This window comes from Ictidomys tridecemlineatus, chromosome 8 (assembly GCF_052094955.1).
Source record: "Ictidomys tridecemlineatus isolate mIctTri1 chromosome 8, mIctTri1.hap1, whole genome shotgun sequence".
NCBI classification, from domain to species: domain Eukaryota; kingdom Metazoa; phylum Chordata; class Mammalia; order Rodentia; family Sciuridae; genus Ictidomys; species Ictidomys tridecemlineatus.
The window spans coordinates 5,882,155-5,900,187 of NC_135484.1; the positions used below are offsets into that span (position 1 = coordinate 5,882,155).

The window sequence follows — 18,033 nt, forward strand, 5'->3', positions numbered from 1 at the left end:
ATGAGTCACCAAGGGATGCTCATGATTAGCAACACCTGGTCACTAAGCTGCTTTCTAAAGAGGATTGTTCCCATTACCTGCAGGGGGTTGGTTTGTTGAATGAGCATTTGGGTTGGGGCCCAGAGCTGAACTGCTTGAAATAATACATGAGCTCTTAGCAAGGTCCCTTTTTCTCTGTTGTGAGGAAGTATTCCACCTCTCCTAGGAGCAAATGTTGAACAAATTGGTTGAAATCACACCAAATTATTATCCTGCCCTCAGCAAAAAATGACTCACCTTCCCAGGGTGGCCTTCTGTCTTGATCTGGCCTTAACCTGGGTCAGGATGTTTATTAACTAGTGATGGCCATAGAACCCAAAGCAGTAGCATCCTTGAAGAGGAGCCCATGGACAGAGCCCCCAGCAGGCTCCCAGGTTCCCAGTAACATGGTTCATGCTCAGACCATTTGTTCAATGACGCTCAGGAGCCAAGCTGCTGGCTTTTCATTTTCACTTACTCACCTGTTTTTCCAGAAACAAGAAGTCCTACAGGATGCTTTGCGAACCACTAATAACTCACCTAGGTACCACTGGTAGGCCAGGACAGGTAGGCTGCACTGTGGAGATGCTGATAATCCAATTAGTTGCTTTAATTACAGTCAATTATACTGTTTTTGAGAAGTTAGGCAGATGAGTATTGTGTGAAATGAGTAAACATGAATTTCACTTTGGCTGTGGAGTCAGCATTCATTTTTATAAGCTTCTTTCTCCAAGAAATCTACATAAATTTACCTGCCTCCCCAATTAAGTAATGCTACCTCATGGTGCTACCTTAATGAATAAATAGAATCTAGCAGCACCTTTTATTTTGTAGTAAAATATAATTTATGTAACTCTAATTATCTCTAGACCTTAATTGGATAAAATATTGAGACAAGGCTAGATATTTTGAAGACTTTTTTTGTTTCTTAGCCTAGTATCCTTACAATTTGCCTTTAGTTAGATTTATATTGAAATGCTCTGCCAATTTTTTTTTCATCTTGCTATATTAAAAAAAAAAAAAACAAAAAAACCCCAAAGTCTTGAATTTGAAAAGGTCAACAAGCTACATCTCCTGAGAAGGCAATGTCCAAACAGCAAGCCGGGTGAACTCCATGTCACAGGGGTTCTCACTGACAGCAGGAGGAAGCCAAGCACAGGAGAACAAGGCATCCAGTCAAGAGATAAAGAGCGCGTCAAAGGGAAAGATAGGAACAGGAAACACTGCTGGAGAAATGTGCTGTTTATGTGATGAGAAAAGCCTTCTTAATGGGGAAAAAGTCATATTTCAATATTAACAACTCAAAAAGTGAAGGTGGCCATTTGATACTAGAGACATCAAAAGACTGTCAGTATGAGGCCACCTGGCTAGGAGACTGTCGCCAACAGCGGTCGACTGAAATCCCAGCTGTCGATGCTCACCCAGCAACAAGCCCTGAGAAGAGACACCTCCAGGTTCACTTAGATCAGGGTCCCAAGGTCTGCATGGTCAGGGTTTTCTCTGCCAGGCAGTCACAGGCGTTGGAGAAGAGGACTTCCAGTTACTGTGGGAGAGAAGGGCGCTTACCTGAACATCACCAACTCCTCTTGGCTCCTCTCCTGAATGTCAGTGATCTCTCCCTGGGTCTGTGTTGGGGCGTGGGCATTAAACAGTCACATGGTGTATACAGCAGGTTGGTCTTATTGAAACATATATATATATTTACCATTTTTTCCTCTATGAATAAATAAAACTCTTGATTTAATTGACTTCATCAGATGTTGAACTGCATAATTAGTATCTGTATATATGTATATATACATTTACATGGACATAAAACATATAATATGCATAATTTTATTGCCCACACAAATGGGCCAATGATCCAAACATTTTTAAAAGGCAATAGATAGTATAAGAGCCGTGCCTGACACTTATAGGCAAGTGTAAAGCACCAAATAATTTTGATCATCAAAGATTTGCCTGAATGGAATGATATTTCATGTAACCAGAATGTTCTCTGTTGAGAGTAGCACAGTTTCACTTGCATTCTCTTCACCGTGGCCATAATTAAATAGGATTTGCCAACTAAATATAAATATAGCCACATAAAATTGTAATGTTAAAAGTTTTCTGTTTTGTTCTGTTTTCTGTACGTATTAAAGTTAATTTTGAAGCTGAACTGGAATGTGAGGTAAGATCACTACAGGTTTAATTGACCTGCTATAAGTCTCCTTTATAACCAGCAAGTATATTCTCATAGAGGTTTAAGTTCTTATGAAAGTGAAGGAATAGAAAAAATTCTCAAAATGTGTCTGTGATGAGGGTGCTGGTGTCCATGTGGCCGTCCCCCCCACCCACCAAAGAAGAAAGCTGGATTCTGTTGGCTGGAGTTTAGGTGAGTCAGCGATGTCTGGCTCAGGTGCTTGCCCAGTTATGAGTAGGAAAAGTGAGACCCTCTGCCGGTGCCTTTGGGATTCATGTGAGCTGCGACAGTCCCAGGAGAGTCACGTCACAGAGAGAAGATAGTAAAATAAAGTAGCTCTTTGATATTCAATGTCAATAAAGTAACTGTGTTTCAGGAAATAACCACAATTCAAAATTCCGAGAGCAACAGAAATTCCCAGTGTTCAGCAACCATATGGAATCAAATCTCAAGTGACCTTCCAGTGTCATCACTTAGATTCAATAATGTCCTTAACTCTTCTGTTAATTGCTCTACCAAAGAAAAGTGGTTTAGAATCTACAAAGTCCAATTTCCCCCACACCCCGTTACTGCATGTTCCCCAAGGTGCTGCAGCGCTCTTCCGTGTGAGCCCCCCCACTCCCCACCCCCTACCTCCACCAGCTTCTGGAAGTGTCTGCCTTCCCTTCTGCACACCCTCCCCGTGCTGGGGAAGCCCTGGGTGGTTTCTCAGTAGCCAGGCAGTCCACCTTTGGGGGTCCTCCCCGCCCCCAGCTCCATCCTGGCATTCAGAGGGTCTGATACAGCTTAGGTCCCCCTCAGCTCCCTCAGTCCTGGGAGCAGGAGACCTCTCCTACGGTTTCCGGAGGGGGGGCATCACACCCCATTGTCTTTCCTTTTTGCCCTTTGCTCTTCCAGCACTGTTCATTGGTTTCCCGTATTCAATCCACTCTATGAAACGCTTAGCACAGCTGTGCATGGGTGACCTTAACAGAGGACAGTAGGACAACCTGTCTGTGAGGGCCCCAAGAAGAGCTGTGGAATAATTGATGGGATAATTCTCTTCTCAGTGAGTACACATTTAGGGTTCTGTTGTGGGAATGAACTCATGACAGACTAGAGATTTCATAAAGAAAACTCTCAAGAAGACTCTTAACAGTAGAAATAGGTATTAACTGCTAAACAGCATAGACTAGGAAAATACATTCATAAAAACGAAGATAAACCTATAATTTAAAATTTTATACCATCATTTAAAATCATGTTTTCAAAGAAAATGTTCATGGTATAAGTGAACATGTAGTCTGGAAAAAGTTCATGTTGTATGAATGAACAAGCATTTCTTCAAACATGTATTTATAGGAAACTGTGGAAAGAAACCCCACAAATGTAACCATGAATCTTTGAGGGTGCTTTTTATTTTCTTTGCTATGCTTGGAATTTTCTAAAATATCTACCATGACTATTTTTTTAATAGGAAAAAAGACAGCTAATACATTTAAAAATAATAACAGTCCTTCCCTATTATACCAGAAACACAATATTTGTGAATTCAATTTTAGATATAAACAAACCAACCAAAACCCTCTGATCTTATGAAATAATAGAAGAAAAAAATTATTTTCATAACCCCAAAGAAAAAAAAAGAAAGATTTTCAGAAATGATGAATTCATGGATGAAACACAACTAAAACACAGGAAAAGAAAAGATTCTTAGGATCAAGGTAATTTTTAACTTAAAATTTAAAAAGCCTACTAGACTGGCATTAGATATGAACTCTGCATTTAGAGGGAAAGAGCCATTCCTCAGTGCTGGTGGAAATAAAAAATTGCTACTAAAACTATTTTAGAGTCTCTTTTGAAAGTACCCGTCAAAATTTAGTGTGTAAAAATTTTGGACAGTTATTTTATTTCCGGGCATCTTCCTCCTGGATAAATGTGCTGCAATCCAAGTTGAAGGATATTTCCAAGACTGTTGTCTCAGTCTCCATGCACCAAGAGCACAAATCAACAAGCAGCTACTGGCAAACACTGACGCCTTGGAGAACACCATTGTACAGACTCATGTACGTTTGGGGGAAACTGTAAATATGTAAACAAATCCATGAACAAGGTACTTTCAGAGAGTGATGGGTGCTGTGAAGCAAATAAACCTGGAAAATACAATAGCCAATGGCCGACAGTAAAAGAGGTTCTGGATCAGGAGCTCTAGCAAGACCACAAAGATGCGACCTTTGAGCTGAGAGGTGAGAGAGCAGGAGACACGCACCAAGCTCTTGGAGTCCACTCCTCAGGGAGGAGGTCAGAGACTGGAAATGGAAGAAAGGGCAGAGGGACACAAGGTAGCCTAAGAAGTTCTGCAGGAAAGGTGGACACCAAATCACATAGAGCCCAGGGCTGCAGCAAAGAACTCAAAGTTCAGGTGCAGCAGCTTATTTTTGAAACAGTAAAAAATTAGGGGAAAGAATTTCAACATTCATCATAGGAGAATGGTTAAATTAATTATTGAAAAAAACACAGTCATCTTGTAAGGTGCTTTCTAGATATATAAAAAGTAAGAAGGAGGCTTTGTATTTACTGACACAAAACAACACAAATCATGTTATTAGGTGAAAGAGCTCTTGGCAGAACAATGAAAATAATGTACGTCACTTAACACACAGTATCAAAATGTACACATTCTCATGCAGACTGAGTCCTACATAGACAGAGGTCTCTATGAGTGATTGAGAAGTCCCAAAAACGGGACTTTTGGCCTTTTTACTTTATACACTCCATGATTGTTTTTAACATATGATTTTATTTTATTATTTATAAAATATACAAAAATAAAAACAATCACGTCTATATATAGTAAAAAAAAAAAAAAAAACATTTAGGAAGACACATAATCATCACTCAGTGTTCTCAAGGGTTTGGTTCCAGGATGCCCATAGATGCCAAGCCCTGTAGATTCTCCATTCTCTTACATGAAATGGCATAGTATACGCGTGGCACCATTACACTTCCACTTTAAGTCATCTCTAGATTACTTATAATATCCCACACAGTGTGCAAGCTATGTAAATAGTTGTTATACCACATTGTTTAGGGAATCCTGACAAGAAAAATGGTCTGTATATATTCAGTACAGACGCAATGTTTTTTTCCCCCAAATATTTTCATTCCATTGTTGCTTAAGTCAATGGTTATGGAACCTGTGGATACAAAGGGCCAACCATATTTAGAAAACCAGGAAATAGACACAGTTTTTATCCAAAAAGAAAAAAAATCCTATTCCACATACTGACCAAGAAAAGAGACTCATTCTAAAAAAATGCATTAAGGCGTATAGTTCCCTAAGCCTTGCTTGACTGCCTATGGAGTGGAAGTATTAGATTCCACTCTGCAAATCGACAACAGCTACCATTGACCCATGTGCTTGTTTTCCCACAAATGTCTTTCTGTCTGAACTCCGCCTCATTTGGGGGATTTAAACCTTTCAGTGTCTCTTCCTTATCCCTTCACATTCCCCAGCAATGCCAGTCTTGCAGCCATGTTTTAGTATGAATTTCAGAACACATCAGAGAGGGCTCAATTCCTTGCATGTTAAGGTAATCCTTTAAAGGTTGCTCTGCTACCAATGTGAGCTTTCAAGATAAGGCCCTGAGAGGGAGGCTTTCTTCATTTGAAAGAGTATTTTGAGAGCCACCTTTGATGTTTGAAGTGCCTTTTCTTCTGGTCTCCCACTTGTCAAAGTCGATCTTTTTTTTTTTTTTAATATTTGGGAACGTTTTATTCCTGATTTATAGTCACAAGGAAGAAAGGAGGTTTGGAATTGCTTCTGTTTGAACATTGCTGTGGATTTGGAAGAGCAGGTTTCTATATTATGAAACCTATGGCAACTCACAAAAAATTGATTTAAAAATAATACAATTAAAAGGTCAAGAATGAAAATAGTAGAGATGATTATTCTAGTTTGTTTAAAGAGCAACACTTTAGCAAAATGTTCATCATGATTGTTTTTTGGATGCACACAGTACCAATTGTATTATTTTTTTAAAAAAACGTTTAATGGGTGCATTATAATAGTGGGATTTTTTGTCATACATTCATACATGCAACCAGTTATTTGTATTCTTGAATCACAGCTGTGAATATCTGCATAAATAGTTTTATCAAATCTGGGATTTGATTTTACCCTGCTTGCAAACCCATAAGTCAGTCTGCTGCTGTTTCTGTATGCTGGCAGGAGACACAAGGTTTTGGGCCAAAGACAAAGCACTTTATTATGAGGTACAGTTGCTGAGCAACAGCATGTTTGCCTCCACCCATCTTGCACCCAGGTGCCCTGGAAGGGAGGTGACAAGCCCAGGTAGAAGCTACTCAGAGTGTGGCTGTGCGTCAGAGCTGAGAAGTGCTCAGCTGGGGACCCACTGGTTGTTTTACAGGCAGCACATTAGCCTGCTTTTTGTCTAGGGCAAGACATTGCCTTATCTCCTAATGGTACCTGTGGCGGAAGCCACCCTGAGAAATGGCCTGGGTCAAAAGTGGACAGACCTTATCATCTTGGTACATCCAGCAAGATGTGTACAGGGGAGGCCCAAGGAGTACTATTTCTCACGGTGGGTGATCTTACATCATGAGGCGTAACCATGTAGGACCAGGCTCATATGTGCATGCATATTTACAAATACATTTTAAGTGATCTTTTTAAAGTTCTTTCTTTCTCTCTTTTTTTTTTTCAATAAAGTCCAGACATAACAGTGAACTATGCTGTTGCCTTTACTTATTTCCAAAAAAGAACAAAAAGCATTTGGGGAAAAATATTATAGAAAGGAGAGAAGCTGTTCTGTTGTCATTTTGCTGTGCTTTCAAGTTTGGAATTCTAATTTACTGTGACTAAGTATGGACACATAAATAGGGTTTCCAAATATTCATATGCAATAGCTGCTAAGTGGAGATATATTAAAATACAGCTAGCCGCCTTGAAGATATACATTTATAAGGAAAAATAGTTTTTCATATATAAATGAGGTTAGTTGTAATTCAGAATTTCAGCTTCAACATAGAAACCGAATTGAATTTTAAAAGCATAAAAGGATTTTCAGCAGTGGGGGCAGCTTTCCCATGGTGTACTTTGAATGGGCTCTCCTGGGCTCTGAGGGGGTGAGAGTGTGGGTGGGGCCTAAGGATTGAAACCAGCTTCTGAAGCCCTGAGGGTACAGAAGGGAAACTTTTCATACACCTGTGTTTCCTCTGGGTTGGAGGTGACTCGTCCGTGCACCCTGGCCCCCCTGAGCAGGAATGGGAAGGTCAATAAGAGCAGGAAATTGGATACAGATCTGCCTCTTTGTGCTGTTATTTCTCAGTATGTACATCAGCTTCCAAATTAGTCTAAATCATCTGAAAGAACTTTCTTCTATATGAAAGGAAGAAAAGTAAAATTGAGAAAGCTATATAATTTGGGGTAGAACTTGATTTTAATTTTATTCAATTTTAATTCAAATAGGATGATATTGCAATTATTTTAAATGACATTTATTTCTGTTTGTTAAACTCCTCTCCCCAAATATCTCAAAGCTATTCTATTACTTTCTTAAGAATGAGTAAATACGCATTATAATATTTGAATTATAGAAATGTGTTTTATATGTACCATACAGCTAAATTTTAACATTCAGAGAATGCAACGTTTAAAAAATATATTTTATGTAGTAGGGGGAAATAAAGGAATAAAACATTCTTGAGATGATGTGAATTTTTGCAAATTTTATTTAGACCTGTTGAGTAGACTTATAAATTGGCAAGTAACAGCATGTTCTTTGAGGCTTCATAAGATATCGACTGAATCATAATTTTATAATTGAATATCCTTTTGATGATTCTCTTCGGAACATTGCAAGATTTATTTGGCAAATGTTTTTGAATCTCTTACTTTTAAGCATTTATCACACACCATATAGAAAAAGAGTGACTCATCCGTGAGAGCTGCCTGGTCCCTCTTTTTCATAATTCACATAAATGCTGACTTCTTACTGGGGAGGAGCTGCAGCTGCCAGCCCTGACTGCTGACGCTTCTTTATTAGTAGGTGTTTGGCTGTTTCCCTGGAATGGTATATTTAATCTTTTTTGAAGTTTAATTTTTTAACAGGCCATGATTGTCCCTGAGTTTGAAAGTACATGAACATTAGTATCATAACTTGTCTCATTTTTTTTTAGTGGAAAAACTTGCTGGACTCAATGGTGCAGGCCTGTAATCCTAGTGATTCACAAGTCGGAGGGAGGAGGATGGCAAGTTCAAGGCCAGCCTTGGCAATTTAGTGAGTCCCTGTCTCAAAACAATTAAAAGGGCTGGGGATAAGATCAATGGTAAAGCACTCTGAGTTCAGTTCAGTACTAAAACAAAACAAAACAACAGCCAAAAACAAGCCAAGAAAGGAGCACTTAACCAGAAACAAGCACTTAACCTTAGTTTGAATGGAATGGAATATCCAACCTCACATGGTTGTGTCATCGCTGCAAAGACAAATGTGGTGTTTACCAAAGAAGAAATACTTGATTTTAAGAAAAGGGAGAAGATGTCTCCCCTTCTTCTATCTTTCTGTCTGTCTTGGATTGCTTGGGCTTCAATTAAAAACAAATAAACAAGTATTGTAGAGTGGTCAGTTAAACACCAGACCTTTATTCCTGACTGTTCTGGAGGCTGGGAAGTCCAAGACCAAGGTGCTGGCCGATTCTGTTCCCAGCCATGGCTATCTTCCTGGCTGTGGATAGGTGCCTCTGGCCACGCCCTCACGTGGGAGAGAGAGCCAGAGCGCTCAGGCTCTCATTTCCTCTTCTTTTAAAGCTGCTCATCCCATCATGAGGCCCCCATCCTCCTGATCTCATCCAACCATTAATACTCCCCAAGGTCACCTCTTTAAATACCACCACATTGGTGTTCAGGCCCCAAAACGTGAAATCTTGGGGTGGGGTAGATACAATTCAGTCCACAGAATATTACCCCCCCCCAACCCCAATCAGCTGCTCAAAACCCAGGGGCCACCTGTGAAGCAAAACATAAGCAGATCTATTTGATGATGTTCACAAGTTACGGTTTCCTTGGTTTCCTCCTCACAGGGGAAGGTCGCTTCTTCCCAGCCAAGCACACAGAAGAAGGACTGTTTTGTTTCGTAGCTAGCATCAAAAGGCGCTGGAGTTCTGATGAGAAAATTTCACCTAAGATGAAAGGCGTCTCAGGAATGCTGGGACTTTTTCCCCCTTTCTAATTTCCACTAAGGCTCAAAGCTGTCAAAAAAATTAATTGGAAAATTCATTACTTATCTATGTTGTCTTTCATATCTAGTGCTTTTTCCTTTTCTGGTTTTTAATCGTTATGTCCAGCCAAGCCAGAGTTGCCAACGTACTGACTGGGTAACTCTAAGAAGAGACCTAATGCTATGCTTTGGTCCCCGGCATGCAGGGGGACAGCAACACAGTGAACAGCAAGAGGTGGACAGTCTCTCTATGGGCGGTGGTTTCTTCCAGCCTCTTGACCTCTGTGAAAGATTTCTGGTTTGCCTGATGCTCTGATACGGGATTTTTAAAGAACAAATGACTTCTCCTACATGTTCTTTTTAGGGTTTATACAAAAAGAAAAAAGTGGTCAGTTATTTTGTAGACAATACGAGAAATAACTACATAGATGTGAAAATTCTTCCCAGAGGAAGTCCTCTCTCCTTCAAAATCTATTAATTTTCTTAGCACCTATTGTCAAAGGGACTTGAAGAAATGCAAAGTACATGTAAATGAAGCATTGTCCAACTGAAGGAGCCACAGGAAAATGAGGCCTTGTTTGAGAACACCTTCCTGAAAAGCTGCAGAAATGAACGCTGTGGCTCGAAATAGAACATAATGAAAGAATAAATTGACCACAAGTTGCACTGAAAGAGCATTTTTTTGTTTCTTTTTAAAGTAGAACAAAGAGAGGGAGGAACACATTTTTTATTTCCTAACTTTTTTTGTGTGTGCCAGGAACCATGTATGTATAGTATGCTTGGCTGCTTTAAGAAGTGAAAATTTAATAAATAGAATAGGGATAATTATACAATGCTTTATGATATAGGAGGACTGGAAATGAAAGTTTAGAAAACATTTTGAAGAATAATTCTTTGCGAGATATTTTTAGAGCAGTTATAAAAGATTCTTAAATGAAAACATGTTCTATGGTATATTTGCTCTGTAGGATATCTGTGGGTTCTGTGAAAAGAAGGTTCCATAGTGAAACAAGCTTATCAAACCCTTAAACATGTATTTTTACTGTAGGATTTTTCTAATTCCATTAATAGGCAAATACCGATTGTCCATGAAAGTCAATCCTCTTAAGCCTGTTTGACCATTTTGACCTGTTGAACAGTGAGAGATGAGCCTTGATGTGTTTCAGTAAACAGCTTTAGGTACATCAAAGGCAGGAAGTGGGGTCACTTGCAACTGTGGTTTTAAATTTAAAAGGTATACTTGTGGCATAGAAAAGATGGAGTTACTGGACTTGTGGTTTTATCATGCTTTGAGAAAACACTGAGGTGACTTTACTAGCAGAAGGACTTAAGTAAGACGACCCTGGGTTGTAGGTCAGGTGATTGGGTTCTCCTGTGGTCCTCTCACTAAGACTCCAGGCAAAGTGGTTTCCAGCTTTATAAAATGAACTGGTCAGGCGGGGCTCTCAATAGTCCCACCTAATACTAACTTAGGTAAAAACGTTATAAGATTGAAGAATTAAAATGAATAGTGTGGTTATACCAGATTTTGTGGAGGTCTTTGGTAAACTAAATCTAGGAAAGTTCATCTGTTTGGTCAATTGCTTGGCAGATACTTATTGAGTAATATCTGTTTGCCTGACACTGTTCTTCTATTATATAGTTTCTACATATGTGTATGTGTCTGTGTTGGGTAAACGGGTGGGGAAATGGGGAGAAATGATTTAGACAAGAAGTAAACAAATACGGGGTCAGGTGATCTCTGATAGTGATAAATGCTTTGGAGAAAATGATCTGAAATGGTAAGACAGGGAGAGCATGAGGGGAGCAGGTACATTACAGTACGCCACACTTCTGAGAGCCAAATGGCATCCGCTCAGGAGCGTCAGTCATATTTAGCTGTATCAGCTAGAACATTTAAAAATAGTGAACTGTGCTTTTTTCATGAACGTGTAGTTGGTTTAAAGGTAAGGAACCAAAACAAATAGGCCTTTTTACAAATGCAGAAATGTAAAATTGTGGCACTTAAAAATTCTTAGCTCAGACTGTTCTAATTTCAAGTATTTTTATTAAAAGAAGGAGACAGAAAAACTTGAAGCCTGCAAGTAATTCTAAGTCAGACTGTGAAATCCCAAACATGTTGAATCAGACTGTGAATACACATCAAGAGCCTATAGGAAGAGGAAGTATGATGCCAGATGACTTTTAGTATAACAAATAAAAAATAAAGATTTAGAATGTTTTCCCAAACTTTGAAAAAAAAAGTTAACTTTACTTTTTAGAGCGGTTTTAGGTTTACAAAAACATGACACAGAATTCCAATTAATATCCACTAACAATTTCCCCTATTATTCATAGCTTGCATTTTTGTATTGTGTTTGTTATAATTGCAACAATATTGATACATTACTATTAACTAAAGACCATAATTCACGTTAGATGTCACTCTCTTTGTTGTACCTTCTTTGGGTTTTGAAAAACGCATCATGACATGTATCCAGGATTCAAGTATCACTCAGTAGCTCACTACCTGAAAAAGCCTTGCACTCTGCTTGCTCATCTCCCCCTCCCTCCCCTAAGCCCCTGGCAATGCTGACCTTATTGCCTCTATAGTTTTGCCTGTCCCACACACTTAGAATCATGCATTCTGTAGGCCTTCAGTGGTCTTTCTCACTTGGTGAGTGACATGCACTGAAGCTTCCTCTTTGTCTTTTTGAGACTTGATAGCTTGTTTCTTTTTATTGCTGCTTGATGTCCTATTGAGGAGTGCCCCCTTGGTGCATTCTGCTGGGGGACTGAGGACATCTTGATTGTTTCCACGTTTTGCCAATTATGAATAAAGCTTCTATAAGCATTTGCATGCAGATTTTACGTAAGTTTTCAACTCATTTGAGCAAACAGTAGCATGAGTGCTGGATCATAAGGTACATCTGTCTTTAGTTTTGGAAGAAACTGCCAGTTGTCTTTCAGAGTTCCTGTCCCATGTTGCTTTCTACCATTTTGCTCCATATCCTCCCCAGCATTTGGTGCCAGGATTTTGAATTTTAGCCATTCTAACAGGTATGCCAAGGATCTTTTTTTGTTTTAAATTTCAGTTCCATTATGACATAAAACAGCATCTTTCACATGCTTGCTCATGATCTGTAGGTCTTCTTTGGTAAGAAGTCTGCTTAGACTTTTGATCTAATGGAGCAGGCTAAACTTGCCCCACAGGACTGACCCATGGAGGGGTTTTCAGAAACTGTGGAATTCTACATTGGAGCTGAGAGAAGAAGGCGCATGTGGCGCTTTTCTCGTTGCCCTTGAACACGTTGCTCTAAAGTGGTGATAGTTTATTGGATTGTCACCTTGATGGGATTAAGGGACTTCTAGAGAACCCTGGCAGGTACAGAACTGGAACAGTTCTTACCCAGTGCGTCCCAGGTGCCCCGACGCAGGGGCTGACTCATCCACTGGGCGCTCGTGTGCAGGATTTCATTTCTTTTTCTTTCTTTCTGATAGATTTGTTTTTCCTGTTTTTAATTTATATTTTGGAATTCATCAAACAGAACAATTAAGGAAAACCTAATTGATCCCTTTCCTTATAAACAAATTCTGCCCAATGAGAGATTTCCATGTTTTCTTTTTTTTTCTGAATCCCCCAGGATACCTAAAATGGATGTTGTCATTTTTCAAAATTGATTGTTGTTTTATTTTAATTTGTTTCAAAATAAACTAGTCAGTTCATGCTCAGTAATTTCCTCCTCCTTCTCCAATCCTCTCCCTCACTTATTCCCTTTTATAAATGCTGAAAAAATTTATTTTTCTTCTTGATACCACAGCTGCAGTTAGGTAAATGGTTTTTGGTTTTAGAAGTTACTGTGGGAAACAATTTTATTGTGAAAGACATTAGGAAAGAAATATGTTGTTTTAGGTATTTCTTGACTCCTCTTAGAAATACATATAACACAAAAACAAAAAAAAAATTGGAACATGTGTGGATTAGAAATGATGTTATAAGTTTAAATTATAGTTCTCATGTCTTGCTCTTTAAAAAAATGTCTCTTCATTAAATAGAAAATGTGGGACGTTTTAGATGTCTAGCCCAGAACATTCTTTCAAACACTTATAATTGAATCTTAAGTGAAGTCTGAATTTATCTATTGTTTTTCAATATTACGCGAACCTATAGAGTATTCTCTAATTCTAAGAAAGCAGAGAAATATAATAAGCATTTTTAAAGAGAGATTCCACCCAGTAGAAATTTCTAGTCTCCCATAGAACATGACATAATTCCATTTAATGAGAGATTTTAATACAGTGATTGAGTAAATGAATGATCACTTAGTTGATGTATACTTCTTTGATTTAAGGACTGAGAATAATATTGTTTTTTTAATTGGCCAAGGAAAAGTAAGTTTTTTTGTGTTCATTTTGTTCAAGTCTAATCTTAAAGTCCTATCATTTGAGATTTTTAAAAGTCCCAAATAAGGATAACTGCATAAATGAACTTGTAATTTCTTAACTTAGGTTAAAAATAGAAAAGCTGATTATATCATACTATCTAATTAAAGACTCCTTGGTGGTTGTTGGGCTTGGTCCACACAAAACAAGATAAGATACCTGGGCACAGGAGGCAATGTCAAGAGGGAGATCACCCTGTGTAGGAAGGGAGGAAGGAAATAGAAAACATGTATTTTTTTGTGAGTTGAATTATATAACAATTAAGTGCTAGATTCTTTGGAAATGTAGTTGGCTGTCTTAGAGATTTGAGTATATGTACTCTGGTCTTTTCAGCTTGCTAATGAAAGGTGGAAGTCCACTCCCATTTTTATAGATATTTCATAGGATGCATATTTTAATGGCATATTTTATTAAAGCACATTTTGAGGTTGCAGGCAAAATAGAGATTGTAATCTACAATACCACTCACTTAGAGTTAGAAGAAACCCCAATCTCTTCATTCATTGTTCAGGATAAGCAAAAATGATTTTAGTCCTGTTCATCAAGATAGTGTACCGTTATGCAACTTTTTTTTTTTTTTTTTTTTGCTATCAGGGTGTCAAGGACTAAACTTGGGGACGCTTAACTATTAAGCCACATCCATAGCCCTTTTTGTTATTTTATTTAGAGAAGGGGTCTCACTGAGTTGCTAGGACCTTGCTAAGTTGCTGAGTTTGGCTTTGAACTCTCAGTCCTCCTGCTTCAGCCCCCTGAGCTGCTAGGACTAAAGGTGTGCACCACTGCACCCTATTTGTTATGCACTTTATTCTGATAGTGTCATCATAAAAGTTGCAACTAGCTATTATGTGAGTATTCATGAGTAAATGGTAAGAGGGGCTTCCCCTTGTATTCTATAAATGGACAGTCCAGAGAATAACACCATTATATGTAACACTGCAGAGATAAGGTTTTGTGCTATGAAAAATGAAAATCTAGACAACTAAATCCATTTTTAAATGAAACTGGTTATTATGCCCAGATAATCAATGAAACTTGTGGAACTTATAATGATAAAATTATAAAACCACAACAATTGTAAAAGTCAATGAGAATTCCGTGCTTAGGCAGTAAGAATACAATGTGTCCTTACTTCCAACAGGTTTTCATATCATAAACTCTACATTTATTGCTAGCTAATGTGTACTGTATCACTGTAAACACACATCAGATTCATATGGAAGTATTATCATCCCAACTGTACCGACAAGGAAACTAAAGCATAAACAGTAAATGCTCAAGATCCAGGGGCTGTGGGATTTCAGCTGATTCTATTCCCTGTGCTCTTTCTGTTATATAATTATACTTTCCAATTCCAGGAACTTTATACAAAGTACAGCTAATTGCTCCAAAAGTTAATTATTATAGATTATGGGTTATTCATGTCTCCTTTGGATTCTTTGTTTTGCTTTACCTTTTATATTGTTTTTTAAAAATTCAGTACTGTATGTGAAAAAGTATTTGGAAGAATAGCTGTTGAAATGCTAAGCATTCAATTTATTTTTTTTAAAGTGCTTGTAGTAATTTTTTGGGGTGATTGTGCTTATTCAGGAGAAAACTTTAAAAATTAGATCCAGTGATTATTTCTATGTTTTTTTGTCAACTGCCCATTGGTTGTTCAGGGTCAACTCTAAAGGTGTGATTGTTATTGTTTTAAGGAACAAAAATAAACCCAGAAATTGCTAGGTATGGGAAGTGGACTCAATTAACCTGCCATGTTATTAGGATGAAAAATTGGTGGTTTTGGTCTAGCACCTCCATCTAGGAATAGCTTTTGAAAGCATTTACAGTGGGCCTAAGTATAAGAAACAAACAACTAAAACAAAAACAAAAACACAATAAAGCATTTTATGTTACAGAGTAAGTTCAACTTTGTTCATTTTGTAAGGGGGAAAAAAAAGAAAAACATTTTAGATTCAAATCAAGCATGCTATGTTTAGTCCCCATCTATTTGTCTTATCTACTTAAAGTTTAAATTATGCCATTATGGTGCCATTTAAATTGGGGAAAATGTATATACTTTTAAGACCTGAAATCAAACATAGAAAATGAGGAGGCTAGCTCCTAATTGCTAGAATTATACTACCCCCTGTATCCTCTCTTGATGTTTCTATTACGAAGCAAGCACTAATTTTAGAAAAGCAATGGAAAAGGGAATAATTAGACATTCAATAGATGGAAATGAGTTTTACAGTAATCTAACTCTGTTGCTTTAACCTGCTTCCACCACTTCTCTGTTTTCCGTGTCCCCCCAGTGCGACTGTGACTGGAAATCGCTTCCTCTCAGAGGTTTCCGTGGAGCAAGATAGTACCAGGATCCAGTACCCACGCTGACCCCACTAGGCTTTTGACTGGGTAGATTACTTTTGCCAAAATACAGTTTGAATTAAGACACTGCCCTTATTAGCCTTTCAGCAGGCTACAGCGAGTGTGTTAAGACAGGAGCCATCATTTCTGACCTAGTGGTAGGCAAAGGCAGTCCTGGGTGTGACTTGGTGTGTCCGCCTTGGCAGGTTTCTGTGATCTGTCTTTTCTGCTCCGTTGACTGCCCAAAGCATGTGCCGTTTTCCAGATATTACCATCCACAGGAATTCACAGGGGGCCCTTCTGGTGCTGCTGTTCCTGAAGTCCACGTCTCAAATGCTTTTGAACCCTGCTGCCTTGATTACTGAGAGCTCCGTCACCTGCTGCCATCTGGCTTTCATTCTGTCTGGCCCAGTGGGTGTGTTAGAACAAGTATCACTCCAGTGTTGGCAGGAGGTATCTCAAAACATTTTTGGGGATCTAGCTTTGTCATTTAGTGTTAAGTGTAGTTTAAAGGTGGTGAAAAACCTGCCTTGATTTTCTCATTTGTTTTTCTCCCACAAGAGAAAAATCTAGTAAATGTGGTAATTGTTGTGACTTTTTCTAGGTCTGAAAAAAGTTATATCTAAGATACTTTTGATAGTTCTTCCATAAGGTCAAAGCACTTACATGGTCTTAAAGATACGCCAAAGTCCTTTGGATATTGCTGCAGCATTTTTAGCAACTAAATTTGAAGTCAGACCCTGAGTCTTCCATGGACAATACTGCTCTAGGATTTACTCATTTAAAGACATGGTGTTAAGTGGTCAGTGGGTCAGCTCATTGCAGACTGGCCACCTGCTATGGTATCATGGCCAATGGAACATGCCAGTGAGTTGTCTGTGCTCACTTGAGTTCACATCATGTTAAAAAACCAGAAACAAAAAATGAGCAGTCTCTTCCAGCACAGAGACTATGGAGGCAGTAGCAGAACGTAGTGCAGTAAAAACTAGCTTTCTAAGCAACTTAAAGAAGCAGAGACTATGAGCAACTTGTTGACACAGAATTTTACATCAATATGACAAACATATAGAACAATTTTTTAAAATAAAGTATTGCCTTTGGTCCTTTGCATAATTTAGAAATCTCCTGACTTTCCATCAGTGGATTTTTCTACTTGACAAAAATCATGGTTGAGGGAAGACAAAGGAGGAGGAGGATATGGAGGAGGAGGAGGAGGAGGACAAGGAGGAGGAGGAGAAGGAGGAGGAGGAGGAGGGGGAGAAGGAGGAGGAGGAGGAAGGGGAGGAAGGGAGGAGGGGGAGGGGGACAAGGGGGAGGAGGGGGAGGAGGAGGAGGAAAAAAATCCCATAGAAATGTCATTTTAAACAGCTTCATTTTGGTATATTATCTGAAACAAACTCTGTGCTTTAACTTTAGCCATTCTGACCAGTGTGTGATGGGGGTCTCATTGTAGTCTTCTGTTTGCATTTTCCCAGTAGATAATGTTGCTGGACATCTCTCTCTCTCTCTCTTTCTTTCTTTTCTTTTTTTCTTTTTCTTTTCTTTTCTTTTTTTTTTTTTTTTGCCATCTGTGTCTTCTTTGCTGCAGTGTCTTTTCAAGCCCTTTGCCCATCTTTAATGGGGTGGTTTTCTTACTATCAAGCTCATATATATACTGCATATATATATGATATTAAGTCCTTTATCAGATATTTAATTTGCAAATGTTTTTCTCTAAGTTTTGTCTTCTCTATATATTAAAGATGTGTTTAACAAAGCAGAAGATATAAAATTTAATGTAGATAATTTATAGGTTTTCCATTTTGTGGTTGTGCTTTGGGGATCATTACTAGAAAATATTCTCTTAGT

The 18,033-nt window shown here is 38.4% G+C and overlaps 1 protein-coding gene across 10 annotated transcripts in view; it reads left to right on the forward strand.

Annotated features, from left to right (window-relative positions):
* Prkn (parkin RBR E3 ubiquitin protein ligase) overlaps window positions 1-18,033 on the forward strand; it is a 1,217,693-nt gene that overhangs the window by 283,643 nt on the left and 916,017 nt on the right. The gene's annotated exons all lie outside the window — the stretch shown is intronic.